General features: G+C 34.1%; 1 protein-coding gene across 2 annotated transcripts in view; it reads right to left on the bottom strand.

Annotated features, from left to right (window-relative positions):
* Sema1b (Semaphorin 1b) overlaps positions 1-20,077 on the bottom strand; it is a 262,804-nt gene that overhangs the window by 123,648 nt on the left and 119,079 nt on the right. Inside the window, exon 3 of one of the 2 annotated variants that reach the window (XM_089647350.1) lies at positions 5,955-6,051. The exons of the other annotated variant lie outside the window; for it this stretch is intronic. The gene's annotated coding sequence lies outside the window, so the exon portion shown is untranslated. The remainder of the gene's footprint in view (positions 1-5,954; positions 6,052-20,077) is intronic. 2 annotated transcript variants of the gene reach the window in all.

The raw sequence follows: 20,077 nt of genomic DNA, 5'->3' as shown, positions 1-20,077 counted from the left end.
ATCTGTGAATAATTTATAGAAATATGGCAATAAGTTTCATTTAAATAATATTACAATCGTGACATTGATTTCTTATTGTGTTGGATTAATGGCTTGCATAAAAAAATTGATAATTTATGTTCTTGTTAATTTGTTTAAAAATAAGCCAAAAAATATGTCGACCTTTAAATTGAAACAAAGAACAAGACGTGATGTCAGAAATCCAAATAATTTTCATTGCAAAACCATTCTGTCATGGTTTTGCAATGAAAAATGTTGATGAATGAATGTGCACCCACATGAAACAATTCTTAGCCTCACCTGAAAAAACAGTATTATTTTCGAACCTCTTTATTGCTTTCTTAAAATTCTAAAGCGGTTTTCATATTTTGGTAAAAACGCTTGGCGTTCATATAATGACATAGCATAAAGTTAAAGGCTTTTGTTCCTAGAATCTTATAATAATACTTTTCTATATAAAGCACAAAGACGACGTGTTTGTTCCCACAGGTGAGGTTCAAGAATTAGCCAAGGAACATCAATCAACCGATCAATTAACGTTGGGTAATGAACTATCCCTTCGCTAATGTTTATTAAATACCTTACAGGAATAGCCGTAATAATTTAATGGTTAACGGCTCGATTAGAAATATTTATCGGCACAAACACGTTTACAACTTATTTAAAAATAGAATTAATATCGATTCGTGGTTTTACGACAGGCGGGGTTTACGACTTTTTTACCAGTGGTCAGTTTGGTAAAATACAAAAGGATTGCATCAAAGACGATTCTAACCGGGCATAAAAATAAACAGAAGAAAAAGCGTTCAAAAGAAAAATGCAAGGTGCGTTCAAATGAATAGATAGGTACTTATAAATGTGAAATATTCAAAAAGCATTCAATCCATGAAGAAAAACACGCTCGAATTAACGTCCCATCACAAAGCGAACGCCTAAATTTAAAGCCAGATAATCTATATTTAGGAAAAGTTATTCATTTTGTCACAAGTATAAAATTTCCACCCGATCATCACTTTTTGTAAAAAACCGAGCTTCGCCAAAGCTTGGCTAAGACACTGGAGCAATTTATTAAGGTTTAAATACAAGTCTATACTGTTCCGGAGAACCATAAAATTTTCTTCAGTAAATCCGTTTGAATAGGCAACCTTAGAAGCAATAATCCAGCTGTAAGCCGACTTATAACACTAGCATTCCTTGCTTTATCCGGGGCGCTGAAAAACTGGAGCTTTTAACTAATTCTACGTAGTTCAAGCAATACATGAACTGGTAAGTTCGACCTAGATAACACGGTAATATGTACATTAATTAAGAAAATCAAACTTTTAAACTAGCCTGAATTTTTACACCTTCTAGATAAAACATCATTGCCTGTTCCTTGTAATTTGTAATAGCTGAAAAACACAATTCCACAAATTTAATAGTAATAGTAATAATAATTGGATATTTTTTTTAGCGCCGTTTATATGAAAAATCACTACAAGGGCGCTGTACAATTTATTATGAGTTCCTAGACTCTGTCTAATTATGTGCACACAGAAAACATACTTACCTGGCAGGTCACTTCAGAAACAAATTTGGATTAGAAAGTTTAAGTAGATACCATTTTGAATGCAATATTTAAAACCCTGCATACGGTGACGTGGTAGGTCGCGCCACTGACGGGTCAGAGAAAAAGAATGGTCCTCTTTCTGCCAAATGAAAACCTGTGATTCTTGTAGGATTTCTTCGCAGGAGAACAAAGTATTACACAATATTGTAATCACCAGCTTTTGGGCCTACACTCTCATGATATTAAGATAAAGTGGATCACAAGACACGTTAAAACACTAATCACAGCAACACAAGCACACGACGAACGATACTTTCAGTGATTACGTTTTCCACCAGTTTTGGACCAGTAGTTACTGCTGACCAGAGCAATCGATATGTAATCGAATTATCACATCGTGATAAGATCTGAAGACAATAATTAATTCAAAGTTAGGGTTTGAAACCTGGCTCTGTGGTTGGTGGAAACAAAACAAAGCTACCGTGGACCAATGGCGTTACAAAACACTGAACATTGCATGATTTTACTTTTCTATTGATTTTAAAATTTTTAAGAAGATTAGTGGCAAAAATAGACCAGATATTTATTTGAAATATTACATTATTTTTTATTGCGTAATTTTTGGTCAAGACATTATTTTTTATAAAATTACCTTAAACCGCTTAAATTTTCCACTTAGGTTTAAATTATCATCTCGATACCGAAAAATTAATCTTGAAAAGCTCTTTTCGCATTTAATATGAAAAAGTTATTTGTTGTCTCTTGGAAATCGCTTTTCGGAATCGGAGACTTATCGCAAAAGTTCAGAGTTCACAAGAAAATTAATTTGCAGAAAATGGCGTAACTACATAGTTATATGTATAAAGTTATACATGTTGTATGTATAAGTAGCTCGCGGAAGAGCAAGTTTTTTGGCAGAGGAAGCGGCTATGTTTCCGTCAGCTTATCAATAAATGACGTCAGCCGAAAATTTCATGAAGGAATGCGAACAGGCCGAATTCTGCAAAATAAGATATGAAACCTTTTTTGGCAAACAGCCAATAAATTGATGTCGTAAAAGCACGGAGAGGTTTTAATTTGGCCGCAGTTTAATACTAATTGAAGGAAAGTTCCGCCAGTTTCTAGATAAAAGTATGATTGTGTGCATGTCTGCAAGCCGGGTGAGTCAATAAAGGATTGATCGGAGTCGTTAAGTAGCTTTATTAGCGGAGGTTTATAATTTACGAGCGAGCTTTTACAACCTAGTCTGGAACATTTGCACTAAAAATATTGCTGACTTCTTAAAAAAGGAATTACAATCCATGCAGATCAATATTTATGTATTTTTTTAAACTCAGTTCGTTAAGGCAATAAGCAATCACAGATAAAAGCAAAAATGACCCATCTACAAAAATACTACTTGCACAAAGTTTATCATAAAATCACGTGGTACATTGGGCGCTTCATATTTTATATAAGTTTATTCAGTGAAGTATAAGAGCATTCCTACATTCAATTGTACAACGTAAACTATAATTACAAGTACCTACCTATCTATTTTGTAAGCCGATAAAATTCTAAAAACCGAAAAATGCGAATGAAGCCACAACCCATAATTTAGTATCTGTTGATATATTAAGTTTTCAAAGAGACCCAGGTGACAAAAACTATTTCAATATAAACGCTTTCATTGAAATGTTCTCACCCGAAGCGCGACGCAGGAACGTGAATCGAGATTTTAATAAAGTTTTCCACAAAACATGTAGGCAGAAAAGCTGTGTGAAAAAATAACGAAAGCCTTTACGATTTTCATCGATCCTCGTAAAGCAAAAATAGCGGCGGAGGTATAATAATGTTGACAGTACCGTTTAACGTTTTTAAGCTTTACGGCTGTCTTTTTTATGTCTTTATTCAAAGCTAATAGATTCTATCCGATCAATCACATCAACGAACGTTACGAGTAAAACGATAATTAGCGAGACATAATTCACACCCCTTGGCTTTCTCCTCACTCTTCTTTGGCCAGCTTATTTGCTCGTGATCGTGTGGGACGATTTTAACACTGCAGCTCAAATGTGAATTGTTGATACCGTGCTGAAATGAAGCACGCAAGAACTGCATAAAACTGAACAGCTGAACTCCGTGGTAAACTCCTTATCTTTCTCGTAAATGATGCGCGTAACAAGAAAAGAGTTCACAAAAGACTTCTCAGCGGCAGTATCCCTTGGGGCCCGCACTACCCATTAATGTCCAGGCCAGATTTCAAGGCTTTGCAAGTCGCAATTTATATGTGATGAGCATTGAACAATCCTGAGCCGGGAGCGAGCGTGAGAACAAAGCACAATAAAGAAAGTGAAGAAAACAAAATGGCGAACTAATATATTTTTTCTCTGATTCAATCTCCTTTAGATGGGCACCATTTTGCCCGTGATCAAATGAGAATCCATCAATGGAATGCGTATCGAAGTGTTGTTGATTGAGGCTCGTGGGCTCGAAGCGCACCCGGCTCGGGCTCGCGACTGTCATTACAGCGGAAGGCGTAGGAGGTACCCAGTATCTAGTACCCAGTACCTAGTTCCCTTCCTAGGCAAAGTATCTACATATTTTTACCTGACCGACCGACGCACGACGTCGCGTCAGAATAACGATGTTCTGTGAGCATTTTTGCAATTCCCACCTAATTTGTTAGAAAAAATAACTTGAAAAATACATAAACCGCGAATAAAGCATTTTACGTTTGTTTGGAAACCTAAATGCACAGGTGTCACGAGATAACTTGTGTGCTATGTTATTCAGTTGAGTGTTTCAAAGTAAAGACTTTAGCGAAATATCCCCTTACAAGTGTTTGCAGCGAAGCGACGCTGTAAACTGAGAAGCGTGGCGATTTTACAATGTAAATAAAATATATTCTTGTGCTCTGTATCGTAAAGCGACCACCACACGAGAGCCCCCATCCTTGCCGTAAGTGTTCCTAATAAATCAGAGTCTCGAGTGGTCTCCCAAACAGATACGATGGGCGAACACAAGTCTCCGGGGGCCAATCGTTGCGAAGGCATTTAAATACCAGGATTAAACTAGTCATTGAATAAATAATTTAAGGACTGAGATTTAAAGCTTGATCTCTGCTCATAAATCTTTGGCGATGATCCGAGAAGCCTAGAAAACCTCCACCGCTACGGTAGACCGACGTATTTACAGTAATTTATTAAATAATTTTCAAATGAAAAACGATTATAAGTTTGAACGAACAAAGAAGAGTGATTAATGGACGAGGTTCGTGAATACATTTATCAAAAAACCTTTTTCATATCGACTAGTACGAGAGTAAACCAAAAGTAATAAAGTAATTTAATTGTAAGGGGAGAGGCAAAACTATCACAAAACTACGGACGGATACGAATATTTTACAGGGTGGAAAAATATTGAATTGATCGGTAATAAAAATACATTGAAAAACTTTTTATTGTGGTTCCTGAGGCAGTTCATAAATACTTTTTTACGAGACCTGCGCACACATTTATAGGGTGGTTGGAAATAACATTTTTTGGGATCAAAGGCTAGGAATGCTCATTTCGCTCCGGAACACGCCAGCGATTCAAATGAGGCATACTTCGAAGTGGGCCACGATTGCTGGGGTTGGCTGGAGTGGTCACGCGTGTGATGGGGAGACAGACGAGCAGCCCCATCTCATTTACTGGCTCCTCGACACAATAACCAACACCCCCTAACTAACACACCCACGCGAGACGCATGGCATACAATACAATAGCGTAATATGGGGGGACTTGTCATCGAGGATATCTGCATAATTCTCGCAACCACTCAGAAATTACTTGCTTATTTTTAATGATTGTGTTTTCGGGCAACGCTCCGAAAATAAGTGTCAAATTAGTTGGTTTCTTGTTATTTTCAAACACGATATCGTCGGTTGAATAGTGAAGCTGTTTAATACTATGTGATAAATTTTTTTTATAAATTGGTCAACCATTACAATAGTTTCGTGCCATTTAGGGATATTGTAAAGTGTCTATCGATATATTGAATAACTACTCAAATATTCGAACTCGCTTTTTTTCGCGATTGACGCATTATTGTAGAAAGCTTATAAAAATGGTATACAAAAGTCGCACTCTTAAAGGTGACTTTGATGATTTTTTTGACTCCGCTAAGACATACAGTAAATAAAAAAAATACGCATTTCGTTAGTTTGAACATGTGCAATAAGTACGACCTTTCTGACAAATGTTTTTATAGTGAAAATTGTTCAAAGTCACCCCATTTTATGGAACTACAATCCCACATACACGTCTTATTTTCTTAATAGCCATACCTTAAAATAAACTAGAGTACATTCAAACAAGGGTGATATTTCTAACGATTATATCGTCATCCTCGCCTAATTAGCGTGAAAATAATTATTATTTACCTTTACGATGATTTCATATAGAAGTCTCTCTACTCGGTTGTTTGCAGTGATTTATTGTTGATTTCCGTAGTTTTTAGATTGTGGATAACCAACTGACCTGTAAGAAATAAAACAATACGTATTAATATTAATATAATGTACATAATTATTGTAATCATGGACAATTTTAAAAGAGAAAGATCGAACAATCAATATAATTTTCTACTTAATGTATGGAAAGTAAAAGTAAGCAATGGTAATTTATGTAATGTACAACTACCATTGGTCATTAAATTTTATAATAAACAATCATCACCGATATTTCGCACAGTGTTTTCTCAGTGCATAGTTAATCAGATAGAAAGTATCGTCTTACATAAATCTCGTCGTAGAAAAGCAAATTGTAAAACACACAGGTGATCGATTGATAAAAAAACTCGAAGTTAATGATAATCATCAACGTAGCTCCAGGCATCAGGCATCAGGCACCAGGCGAGGTCCGTGACCCCACGTCGTCATCTTACCTTATCAGACTTTCACTTATTAATTACGCGAAGTAATAGCTGGCAATCTGTAGGTAATTAAAATCGCGAGGAGACTCGTCGCGTCGCGGTTTATCATCACGAGATATTTTGCGCCTGCCTTAACAATAATTCTACTGCCTTTATTTCTCGACTTCCCGACATTTTTAATTTTTAATAATCCGAACATTATTACCTTTTCTCTTTAAAATAAACTTTAATTGGCAAACGTATTCTACGTATATTTCAAATAGATTTGAATTTTCAAACGTATTCTACGTATATTTGAAATAAATTTGAATTCGCAAACGTATTCTACGTATATTTCAAATGTAGTTGAATTTTCAAACGTATTCTACGTATATTTCAAATAAATTTGAATTCGTAAACTTATTCTACGTATATTTCAATAAAATTAAATTTTCAAACGTATTCTACGTACAGCTACATTGACCTACAAATTTCAGACCAAAAAGGTGTTAAAATTTCATAACGTTTTAGAGTTTATGCTACTTTAAATAAACAGATTTCTGCTTAGTAGCATTTTTCTTGCTAAAGAGCTTTCGATAAAGTAGTGCAGATTGGAGATAAAACATAATTTAAAATAAAAAATTCAGCGTTCAAAGATCAAAGAGAAATTTAAGAAACTCTTAGGAGGTGAAATTTAATCTCGTACTTAGTTATTATCGGATATTTTGTTTGTATAGTAATTTAGTAGTTCACACCCTCAAGCGATTGGACGTCGATTTTAATCATTTCATTAATGGCTAGTTTTGAATGTTTGATATTATCGAGCTAAACGGTAGATAATGATGATATCTTTCATAATTACATCTCTAGAAAGTTGCTTTCTAAGGGAGTGTGGGTATTGACTATTGAGCTAATTATGCATGCCCATTGAACTCAGAAAATACATTGATATGTGTATCTTATATGTTCTCTGAAAACAGATACGGTTATTTAAATATAACATAATAAACTTTCCGTTATTTCCCATAACGGAGAACTAAAATTCCAGGTAATGTGGTAAAGTAATAAAATGAAAAGCGTGCAGAGGAAAACTAGCCATTAATAACGTACCCATAATATTAGGCGTTTAATTAATGCTAGTTTAAAGCTGGTCCTGTATTATAAACAGCATTCGTGACAAAAGATGAATAATTAACTAATGAATAGGGACGCCTGCTTTTAGTGAATAATAATTCTTTAAGTTGCCGAGGTGGAAGTTTTCCAATATAACGGAATAACGTGGTTAATGTTCCATCGGTGGCATCACTTGCAACTTGTATTCATTTTACAATTAAAATCCACACGCTAGCGCCTTCTGGTAATATTTTTTTAAACATATTAATTATTAGAAAAATAAACTCCATTCCACTTTTGCTTCAGACTTCATTTCTAGAAATTCATGACAGTATTTCTTTTAACAAAAAACGGCAGTTGTTTCACCTAACTAAATATAACTTTTAATATTTCCAAGTAAGACTAAACCACTGTAAAAATAATAAATTGTTGAATTTTAATTTTGATGAAATATCATGGAACCTACGTGAATTAAAATAGATTTTTTTACTGAAAAACAAACCCTTTCGGCTTTATATAAAGGAAAAATACGTCCCAAGTCCACAGACATAAAACATGGTTTTTAGCCAAGTATTTAGTGCCAACGCACGTCATTACCTAAATATCCTAAGTATCGCTAATTAGTAGGAACAGGCTTAAAACTTTCAATGTTCAAAATAAGATTATCTCACTAATTACTAGACTGCTTTCCGACATTATAATAATTGTTTTTTTTCTCTTTCCTTGGCTTTTACTCTTATTTTATGATTATGTTTTATGCATAGAACAATATTAATTGTTTCATTGAATTGAAGTAGGTATGTACTTACGTGGTCTACTTGTAATAGCTTGATTAGTGGTAACTTACGAAGGCGACAAAAAACAATAAAAAAGTGCATAATTTTTCGTAACGTTTTATCGGTAGATACTCTTTTAAAACGTGCAATTTGAAACGGTTTGTTGAATATCTAATAAAGAGCTACAAAAATAACCATAACGTGAATTTAATGAAAAGTATTGTATGATTTGAGATCTTCACGGCCAAAAGTATTAGAGTGATTTGTTTTTGGGGTACTATGCCGTGTTGCGCTACCTCATTCTTTAGCCAACGTTTCGGACAGCATTGCAGTGTCCATCATCGATGGACATCAATGTGTAATTACACATCTGCGCTGATGAATGACACTGCAATGCTGTCCGAAACGTTGGCTAAAGAAGGAGGTAGCCCAACACGGCATAGTATCCCAAAAACGAATCACTACAATGAAAAGTATTGTTGATGATTTAATTTAAAAACGTTTAAAATAAATTATTCAAAACCTATTAAAGTACGTATACTTACTAAAATATACCTTCCTTACGCAATCATCTAAGTTTCTTCTACGTTTTAATATTTATCGGTCTCACTAAAAACTCACAAATCCACAGGTATACTGCTAAACATTAACATTTATATGGTTTCGAGAACAAATCTATTTTTTTTAATCAACTTTACAAATAACATACACAATATAGTATAAAGTTTTTTAAAACATAATAATAATAGTGTTACACCTTTTTTAGAACAAAAACGCAAGTAGGTAAATAACGTTAATTAATAATTGAAAATAACAGACACAAAAGATAAAATTAAAATAAAAGTGTAGAAGGATATCTAATATTGATATTGAGAAATATTATATTTCAAATAATTCTTTTGAATTTTGCATAATTTGTTTCCAATCTTAATTATATTAACCGGTAATTGGTTAAGCCATTTCACTCGAATACATTTGTAAAATTTGTAATGGTAGTGGTAGAGATTGCAGCAAGCTTTTACTATCAACTCGGATACCTATTTTAACATAATAATATTGCTGCCCAATAAGTCGAAATGAATGTTGGTTTAGAAACACCGAAATTAAAAGATAGTAGAAATAATCTACAACAGAATGAAAACTTAATAATGTCTAATCGCATTAAAATGTATGCTGTTCATATGAACGTAATGTAACTATCCCAGTATTAACGATCGTAATTCTACGTAATATTTAGATAGTAAGTACGTTCACTTCTTTAGGATTTAATTGAGTTTCGGATTAGGACAGACTCAAGCGTATATAAGGGATAATACTAACATTTGTATGGTACCAAACCAATTGAGAATGAAGCGACTCAAAGAGGGGAAAATGGAAACATTGAAGGATTTTCACGTACCCGTATTATTAACGGTAGGAAACTTCTCACCACATTCATATATTATGTACATCAAAGTATTTCAAACATTGTTCAGGTCAACCCCTTCATTACACTTTCTTTCAAAACTTTCAAAGCTCTGTTATATTAATAACCGGTATGTTAACTTTATACAAAGGTTATAAGTTCACTGCTAAAACATGCGCATTGCAAATCATGTCAATAGTACAGGTTCGTGACATTCATGTCTGTATTTATAAAAGCAAAAAACCTATCCGAGATGTATATACAGAATATACTTAAATATACTCATAGGCATATTTATACAATTACACGCATAAAATCAATGGATACTTATGTTTTATAAAAATATCAATATAAAAAAAATTGATCTATTAATCACTTTTCAGCATTTTTTTTAGTTCAGTGGTGTGAGTTCGTTCGCTTTTATATGCATTGAAATCTTATTAAATGTAGACAATAATTACTAATAATACATCATATTAATTAGTAATTATTGGAATGGACATACTTTCATTTTGACTAAATGTTGTTTTTTGGGTGTGATCTACTATTTCTTTATATGTATATGGAATCCGACGATAGGTTTTGGCATACAATTTTATCATCCTAAGGAGTAATATATAAACTTATTCATGTAATAATTTAATAACTCTTTTTTGTGCATAAATAACTTTTGCTTATCAAAAGCTTGGTAATAGAATTTTATGATTGTTTGAATTTAACCTATTTTGTTTTAAGTTTCCACAAGACTAATATATATACAGGGTGTATCGGCACGTACCCGACAAACTTTAACCAGCTATTCCTTAGCATATTTGGAGTAAAAAATCTTATGTGCACTTTGCTGTCCGGTAACGTTTTTTTTTAATAAAAAAATTATTATTCATATTTTCACCACATGTCACCACTGTTTTATCCTTTGATAAAGTTTGAAAACCCATCTGGCAAATATTTTATTCGAATTCCGTTGAATAATGCACGTGTGTACCTATATTGGCGCACGTTTACAGTCACAACGAAATAGCACGGCACCATTCGTCTCATTTTTAACTATTATTATTTAGTGTGTGCGAAAGAGCGAAGACGCTTTTTGACACACTTGCTTATAACAGCTGTTTAACACGAAACGCAATGCCAATGACAGTGATGTAGTGTGGAAATTTTAAATTTTTTTGTTTTTAATTGAAAAAAAAATGCTACCGGACAGCAAAGTGCCCATAACATTTTTTACTCCAAATGTGCTAAGGAATAGCTGGTTAAAGTTTGTCGGGTTAGTGCCGATACACCCTGTATAAACCAAATAATGGAAGATGTATATATTTTTTTAAATTCTTTATTTTGGCTTTCACCCATTAGGGGTGATCTTGGCCATACACAATTAACATAACGTAACATATATAAACCAAACATAACATAAACATAACATAACATACTTAACATAAACGGTACAGAGCTGGTAATAGTAGGTTATCACAAAATTATAAAAATAGGAACCTGTGTACAATATAAGTGGGCGCTTTTCGTTATTTAAACAAAGATTTTTCTAAAATTAGTAGCGGTTTTTTTTTAAACAGAACTATGAAATTGGCAATCTTATAAACAAACACAGCATATGATAGTAAAATGGAAGATATTATATGATGTAATATTTAAAAAAAGGAATTATACAAATAGTTTAAAGAAATGTCATTATCTAAATGACAATTCTTTTTCAATCTTACTTCGGGCCGGTAGGTACCATATAATATTGAAAAGCTTAGTCAAAGTTAGGTAACTAGTCAAAGTAAGCCTTGCTTAAATAACAAAGTGGATGCAGCAGATTTTCGAAACCGATAACGGACATTGCCAAACGGTCGAGTAACAGGAAACAGGACTTCGCGCCGGTCAATCAACAACGCAGTTACGACGAGATAACTTTCGTATATTAAGAAGTAATCAGGTTAATCCATTTTTGACTGGTTGAACACATAAATTATTTAATAACAAAAGCAGAATGTGTGATGGGCGAAAATTTTCATCAAACATTCTCCATTATATTCAAATTTAGAATTGATTTGAAATAAACCGCAAGTTTGGGGTGCTTTAAAAATAAAAAAAATAACGGAAATAGAAAGGTGAAAGGCGATAGATCGCCGGAACAAATTTGTGATATCGTTTTCCATCGACGTCAAATGCCAGACTTTGGCATTTTTAGGAAACGGTTTTCCTATCTCTGTAATTTATCAATATCGTTTTTCATAAATGCTTCAATGAATAGAATAAATATTACATGGAAACTGAAACATTGAGGAGAGTAGCGGTGAAATATTCGAGTCACGAGCTTTTGACAGTTGAGAATTTGCGTTTTTCGAGGGGTTGACAATTTTTTTTAAACATTAAAAAGTGCTTGTTTTTTGCAGGAAACATTATTCAAGGAAATCAAATAATGGAGCTCTGTATCATATTTTAAGGGAAAGTTTGAATATTGATAAAATCAAACGACATCAAGCAGAGTTTATTTTAGAGAGAGTTTTTACCAGAAAGTGTAAAGCAATATGTACAGTGTACATTATTGTTTAAAATTCTAGCTACGGAAATACATTATTCATGGTTAGAATATATTTTGTTGTATCGTAACCAATCAAATAATTGTAATTATAATAAGCTGAGGCGGTGTAAGAATTATTTCAGTATTTACAATCAAGGCTTGCTTGAAGAACAAAATGTATGCAGCACATTTTCGAAACAGAAAACGGAAAAAAATATTGAAATTTTGGAAGTTGAAATGCCAAACGGTTGAGTTAGGTATGTAATCGAGGTGAAGGCATATTTTCGGTAAAAATTAAAGATTTTACCAGTGGCACACACACAATCAAATGTGTATGTATGTAGTGAATTAAATGTGCTCGCAGTGCTAAGAGTCCCAACTGCTCCCAACCGTCTGGAGCCAGTGAGACAACCCCAATAGGGGTATGTTATGAGGCTGAAGGTAAAGGGGAGGGGAAAGAGACGGGGAGAGGAAATCGGGGAAGTAGGTACACGGCTATTCAGATCTGGTCACCAACACGGCTAAAGCCATTTCAACTCTGAATGGTGGAACCCCGAGAAAAATGACGGATAGTCTGAATTCTCGAGAAACTAGTTCCAATTTTGAAAATGACAGTTAACAGTTTTCTTTAAAAATATTATATTACAGGTATTGATAGCTTGACAATTCGTATGAATTCTCAAAGCAAACACTTCGAATTTTGAAAATGATGACAATACGAAAATAGTATTGTTAATTATTTATAATATAGCACTGCAATTGTCATGCGAATTCGAAGTAAATTTTGAAAGAAATACCTGTTTTATTATACTCCTAGCAGAAAAAGTAGGTAATTCCAAGGAAACTACAAAGGCGAGTTTTTTAAGAAAATCTGGTCACAGGGTCACCTCGGGGATTAACTCTATTATAAGTCACGATTTCTTTCAGCACTTTTGTCAAAACTACCCTTAGGTGGATTTGAATAAAAAATGAGAAAAATTTCTTCGGAATTGAATACATATTATTTGACATTTAAAAAAATTGATTTCTGAATAGTATTTTTAGGATTACCTAAATTATGGAGTATGTGATAAGAACAACATGGATATATTATTTTAATTTGACACCTCACAAGAGCGCCCCTGTCAGTACAGTATAAACGCAGAGGAGCTATGTCACCACCCGGTTTATCCGCGTTGCGAGGCGGGTTAAGGTAGGGGCTGTAAGAAAGGATTTATTAATGAGGATCTTAAAGAGACCCGGATTATATGAAGGAGGAAAACAGATGCCGGTAGCTCCACATAAGAGCCGTCTTACACAAAAAAAAGAGTCGAAGAAGCGGCCCGTTCTTTTGAAGACAACATCAACTGTAAACGGGAGTTCCGCTCGTGTACGTAGTTTAATGCACGTGCACCGGGGATCAATGCTGCTAGCTCCTTAGAGCAGGCTCCATTAAAATACCCGTAGAACAGACTCAGCATGCGTCTGTACATTAGAGATGGCAATCAGTCTGTTAACGATGGATTGTCAATCAGAGGTGGCTCCCAAATTCAATTGTTGGGCGTACTTAAAAACTACTCTCATTTGGGGGATGTGTGTTACCCCCCACCGGTGCGGGCGAGTTAAAATCAGAAAAGTCATGTGCGTCACTGCCGGGTAGTAAGGCATTCTAATATTACAATATCATTATTATTTATTTTAGCTTTAGCGTGCAGTGCATGAGCTGTCCACGTCAGTCTTCTGTGGACTGCCATCTGCCAGCTACCACTTCGCCCTTGCCCCTTTCACGTTCAGTGGCGTGTTCTTTTTTGGAATGTATAGTATAGGCTGTATAGAAGCGCGTGGTGCATGGCGCATGGCGCATTGCGCGTATTTACATATTTACAATATTCTATCTTGCTAGGTATAAAAATTAAGAGTAGAAGTCAAAATAAAAAAATAAAAAAATTTTAACTTTTTTTTTTTAATCTGGGACAATATATTCACGTGATATCAAAATAAAAAAAAATATATATTTCAATTAAAATAGGGATATATTTCTCACCCAATTAATTAATTATTAAAAACGTTTTCAAATTAACGAGGCAAACGCAAGTGCATGAACACGTGTTCCTATATATTTGGAAAGTACTAAACTTTTACTAGGAAATGGCCTGCTGTCCCGTTTTTAACAGGATTTTAATAAATCAGCCATATTAATTATCCGTTTAGAATACTCACAGTTTATAAATTTGAAAAAGCTCTCCTGTAAAATTGTGTTTTTTTTACATGTACTCTTTATGCTTAGCTTGATAGAATTATGAATTTCATGATGGCTTTATTATCACATAATGAGTGTATAATCCCACAAGCTTTGAGGTGCTATCAAATCATTAGTGAACTTGCCTAGTTATGCATAATCAAGGATCATACTTGGCATTCCAATATGCAAGTAAATGCTCACGAAGGCGTGAGAAATAATACTTGTGATCCATTAAAAACACATCTAACAAATTGAGTAGGTACAATGTACCTACACCCAAAGCGTCGGTAACATTTCGTAAACATTTGAAAAATGATTGACGCCGCCATAGGTCAAACGGTCACACGTATCTTTATGTGGGTATTGAAAAGCGAAACGAGAAAAATGTGTAATTTGTTAGCTGGGGCGTCGGCAATTCAGATTTCATTAAAAGCGAACGGTTATCGTTAGAGTTAAAATCCTCGTAAGTGTTCACACGCGGTCGCTATTAATTCCCATAAATAGTAAGGCGTTTCATAATATTATGTTGCTGCTGAGGTAATCATATTAGTGAGGAATGCCCGCGATGGCGCACAGTGGACCGTCTAGAATAAGCCAGCTTGACAAAATTATTTTATTGTCTTTTATAGCATACTCGCTGACGTGTACCCGGCGTTTTCTACTTTCCATTAATAGAATATGCATGTATTATATATGTATAAACCCTCCGGAAGAAATTTTCTAAATTATAGTGAACACTATCAAGATCCGTTGCGTACTTTAAAGCCCAGCTACACTACTCGCGAAGTTGATCGAAGTTGACCTAATACGATAGTGTGGGCACGAACTTCGCTTCGCTTCGGGCATCTTCACTTCGCTTCGCCCGACTTCCGATTGTTGTCGGTAAATGCGCCCGAGTCAAAGGACTCGAAGTTCGAACACGAAGTGTCTGCCCACACTACTCGGTTCACTTCAGTTCGCTTCGAGACGTCGTGTTTGGTGGTTGTGCGTGCGCAGAGTCATAGTGACTATACGTAATAAAATATGGCTTCTACACTGTGGTCACAGGACCTAATTTTTTTGTTCCTAGAAACACTCCAATCCGAGGCGGTTATTTGGGACCCAATTGAAAGGGACCATAAAGATAACTAACTAACCATCACGCCGTTTCCCCGCAGGGGTAGGCAGAGAGGACGGACCGCCAAACAACTCGGTCTTGGCACACACTCCTTGCCTCATTCACATTCATACATCGTCTCATACATACTCTTCTATTATTCTGACTCTTGACATGGCCCGACTCGAGTATCTGATTCACTTGATCGTGCCATGTCTTCCTCGGGCGTCCCCGACTTCTGCTACCATTCACATTTGCATCATATATCCTCCTTTTTTTTATAGTGAATAGCTCACAAGAGTCCCAACTGCTCCCGTCTGGAGCCAGTGAGACTATGGCATCCCCAATTGGGGGATGTTGTGAGGCTGAAGGTAAGTGGGGAAGGGAAAGAGGAAGGTGGGGAAGTACCTGGCTATTCAGATCTAGTCACTAAACACGGCTAAAGCCATTTGGAGCAACGTTTCAATTCTGAATGGTGGTCTTACACCAGGGCGATACTGGTAGTATCTTCCACTCTGGAACGTGCCGCAAATATACTATATATTATTTTAATTAATTAATTGTGAAATAACACAAATTAATCAAATAAAATTTATTTTCGCACGCCGGGTTCGAACCCGCGACCTTCGGAATGGCAGTCCAATGCGTTACCACTGGACTATGCCGGCCGTCATATAGATAATAAAGATTAAATGGTCATTTATGAAGTGTCATAATTAAATAAAAACATTTACGCTCGTTTTTTAGTGGGGTATAGCAATATTTATGATTTTTTAAAGCACTGAATTTTCAGTTGTTATAGAATACAGTATCAGAGTAACTGCATTTTGAATGGGGAATTATTATAATTATGTAATTAAAATGATTCCAAGCTGTAAATTCATATTATAGATGATTGTACCTATAAGAGTAGGCACATGTATTTTGTTTTTTTTTACATAAAATCAATCATATATTTTTTTTATTAAATCACAATATTAAAAGCTTTCGCTAAAAATTATGAAATTAAATACATGTATATATTAAGATGCATACGCATTACTTTACTTGTTTGTAACGATATTCAACTGAAATATTCAATAATAATTAATAATTATTGTACCTACTTACATACGAATGGTACTTTAACATATGAATACCAATAATAGATTTCCACAATTAACATCAACAAATTATTTGGAGGTAATAAAAAACATAAAATAGAGGAAAAAGGTCATTTTGAACACTTAAAAACTGAAATAAATGTCTTTACTTTATACAGATTAAAAAAAAACATATACTAAAACCACATTCTCTTATAAAATTGAATATTTACATTTTAATAAACAAATTTTAGTAACAGCATTGTTGTTAAATAATAGGTACATATCCGTTGTAACAATATCCATACCAACATTTCAATCCACAGCTCTGCACAAAGAAATATATGTTGTCGATCGAAGCACTAAGCAAAATCGAACCAAAAGGCAAGCGGAAATTCGAAGATCTTACTACCTCAACGTTGATGACTCGTTGACCTGGGTTGTGACTAATGAATAATATTTGGGTGATTTATATAGCGCCGTTTTGGTAAAAAAATCTCTTCGAGGGCGCTGTAAAAATATATTTATTTAATAATAAATACAGCTGGCTTACGACTAGGATTCATAACTATTGACTTAATTATGTAATACTTAAAAAAATCTATCCAACTTCTTGACGTGTTCCAATAAATGATTTGTTAATATCGTTTATGACTTTTGTCAAGATTTCATGGTGTACGCGGTCCTCTGTGTGGCGGTGCGGTGACAGGGGGCGATAGGGGGTGGTGGGTCAATTATTGTCCGCCATTATCGCATTACTGGGGCACGCGACACTGCGCTCACTCCTCAAATGACCTAAAAACTACATATTAACTAAACATGGATAAATGAAAATATATTATTAGATTATTTAATTATTATTTCATCAAATTAGTCAACTCGTGAATTATTCAAGGAAATTAGAGTTTTACAATTAAATAGAATCTATTTTTTAAATGCTTTCAAATCTGCAAAGATAACCTAATAATAGAGTCACTGTGCACCAGACCGAGAACCTCGGGACAAATAATAATGCCTAAACTCAATATATTTTACATTTATACTTTTTATTAAGTGATTTATTTTTTATTTGTATTCTACTCAAGCGAAACGATAGGAAAACCTTCAATTTATCAAAAGCATATTTTTTGGTATTAATAATGTACACCAATTCGTTATAAAGATTAATCAAAATAGTGATTTAGCATTAAGCTTCGCCGGAAGTATTAATTAACACCTGGAAATAAATATTATGATGTATTTACACTATGTTTAAAATAATTTTTATTTTTTACAAGAAAATATGTTAACAATATAATGTGTATTTCTTTTATTGATGAATAAAAAAATACATATATATGTATTCACTAGAGAGTTTTAGAGCATGGCGAAGTCCTGTTTTAACTCGACTGTTTTGACTTTCCCCTGTCTGTAAATTTGTAATTGTATATAATTAACGTATGTCTTATGAAATAATAATATACCCAAATACTTAATTATGGTTTATAATTAAGTAGGTATGTATCTAAGTACATACTTACAAAATATTGGGTTTAAATTAGAAACATACATTCTACTTAACATTGGTCTACTGTTCGTAGAACTATCTAGTATTATATACTATAAGGTGATATATTAATAAATTTTTTTTTAAATAAGATTATAGTGCAAAATAAACGGAGAACGAAAATCTCATATTATCCCTGTCAGAAATATCAGACATATTATGAAATTGTAAAATAAGACATGTATAATATTATGTAGATCGCAAATTAAATGTGGGGTGGGTGGTATATAAAAAAATGGAACGTGCAAACACAGAATAAATTTTATATTAATGGCAGCAAAAACTATAGAGCCCATGACAAGGCATGATTTGTTCCGTCCGGAACATAAACATATGCAAAAACCGTGAAATATATATCCAAAACATTTCAAATTATAGGGCTCGCCGTAAATCGGGCGAATGTTTATTGAAATCGTTCGTCCATCAGCGGTAAAAGGAAGGATACGGCCGAATATCCGCAAGTGATGATGGCGATCAATTTCCCGGAATATCGGCCTCCACTTCCAATATGACACGGGGGAATTTACGCTTTCGTGCAGGCTCAAAGGAAACACACATATTGGGTACATTTATACCGACTGGAGAAAACAATTTTAAATATGTCACCTTTCCTTATAATGATTTTAAATTAATCGCAATATATACATGAAGAATTAAGTAAAGAATGGTCAAATGACATTAATCCCAGCATGATATGCATAAAGCATCAAGTAAAGAATGGTCAAATGACATTAATCCCCGCATGATAATAATATGCATGAAGCATTAAGTAAAGAATGGTCAAATGACATTAATCCTGGCATGATATGTATGAGGCATTAAGTAAAGAATGGTCAAATGACATTTTTCTGAACACCTTTTGGACAGGCCCCAGTGAATTTTAGTCTCTTTTGGAATGATATCGGTGAAAGTCTTCAAAGATGAGTTATGTTTAAGATTTTTACTGAAGGTCATCATCATAAATGTAATAAATTCTACATGGTAATTTGCCATCATTATTACACAGTCTGTCCGGAAACTAGTGATACAAACGGGAAACTGTGGAATCCACATCAGACAAACAATCCAATTTTTTTTTTAATAGTTTTTTTTTCTCCTTTTTTTATTTACCTTGTTTACGCTTCGATGCATTTTAAATGACAAAAAATAGTAGAGAACCCCCTACGACTCTAACTTGAAAAAGAAAGCTCAAATAAATAAATAAAAATTATACTACAAAATCTACTCCAAATGTGATGGAATGGCCATTTTTCCTCTCGCACTATGAGTTTCCGGATATCTATAAACAAATATATTAAAATGCACCAGGTTGTTGAAAAAAAGTACCCGCTGACAAAAGTTTAAGAGGTTTAAAATGTCAATAAAGAAATAAAATTACAATGTTTTTTGAACAAATAATGAGACTGACAGGTTCGACTGCACATATAATTATGTTCATTTGTACCAAATTGTAAGGGCAACCGGTAACTAAACCGTCTCTTTAGGAACAGGAAGAGTATTTCAAAACGTACATAATAAACTCGTTCCGAGTTCGTATTTGAACTTTCGAAGCGTAGGGTTTCTACAGAAACACCGATTGGTTTCTTTGAAATACTATCGTCGCTTGTCGTTACTTACGCATTTTATCACGCACGTCAGTAATAATGTAACGCCAGGCATTACAATCACATATTTATTATGTATTCATTTCCAGCGACTAAGTGTATAATATACTTACTAATTCTGAATTAAGCGTAGTCACTTCCAGTACGCGCGGAGAGATTTTCTCAATTCGGTAAACTTGGAAAGTAACTTCTGCTACACGGAAAGTTCTGCGTGGCAAGTATATTACTCGCACAATAGAAGTCTATGGCACAAATGCTGAATATCAATGAGCTATCGGACAAAAGA

This window comes from Hesperophylax consimilis, chromosome 3, assembly GCF_061612785.1.
Source record: "Hesperophylax consimilis isolate HC1 chromosome 3, BYU_Hcon_1.0, whole genome shotgun sequence".
NCBI classification, from domain to species: Eukaryota; Metazoa; Arthropoda; class Insecta; order Trichoptera; family Limnephilidae; genus Hesperophylax; species Hesperophylax consimilis.
This window is presented reverse-complemented; position numbering and strand designations above follow the sequence as displayed.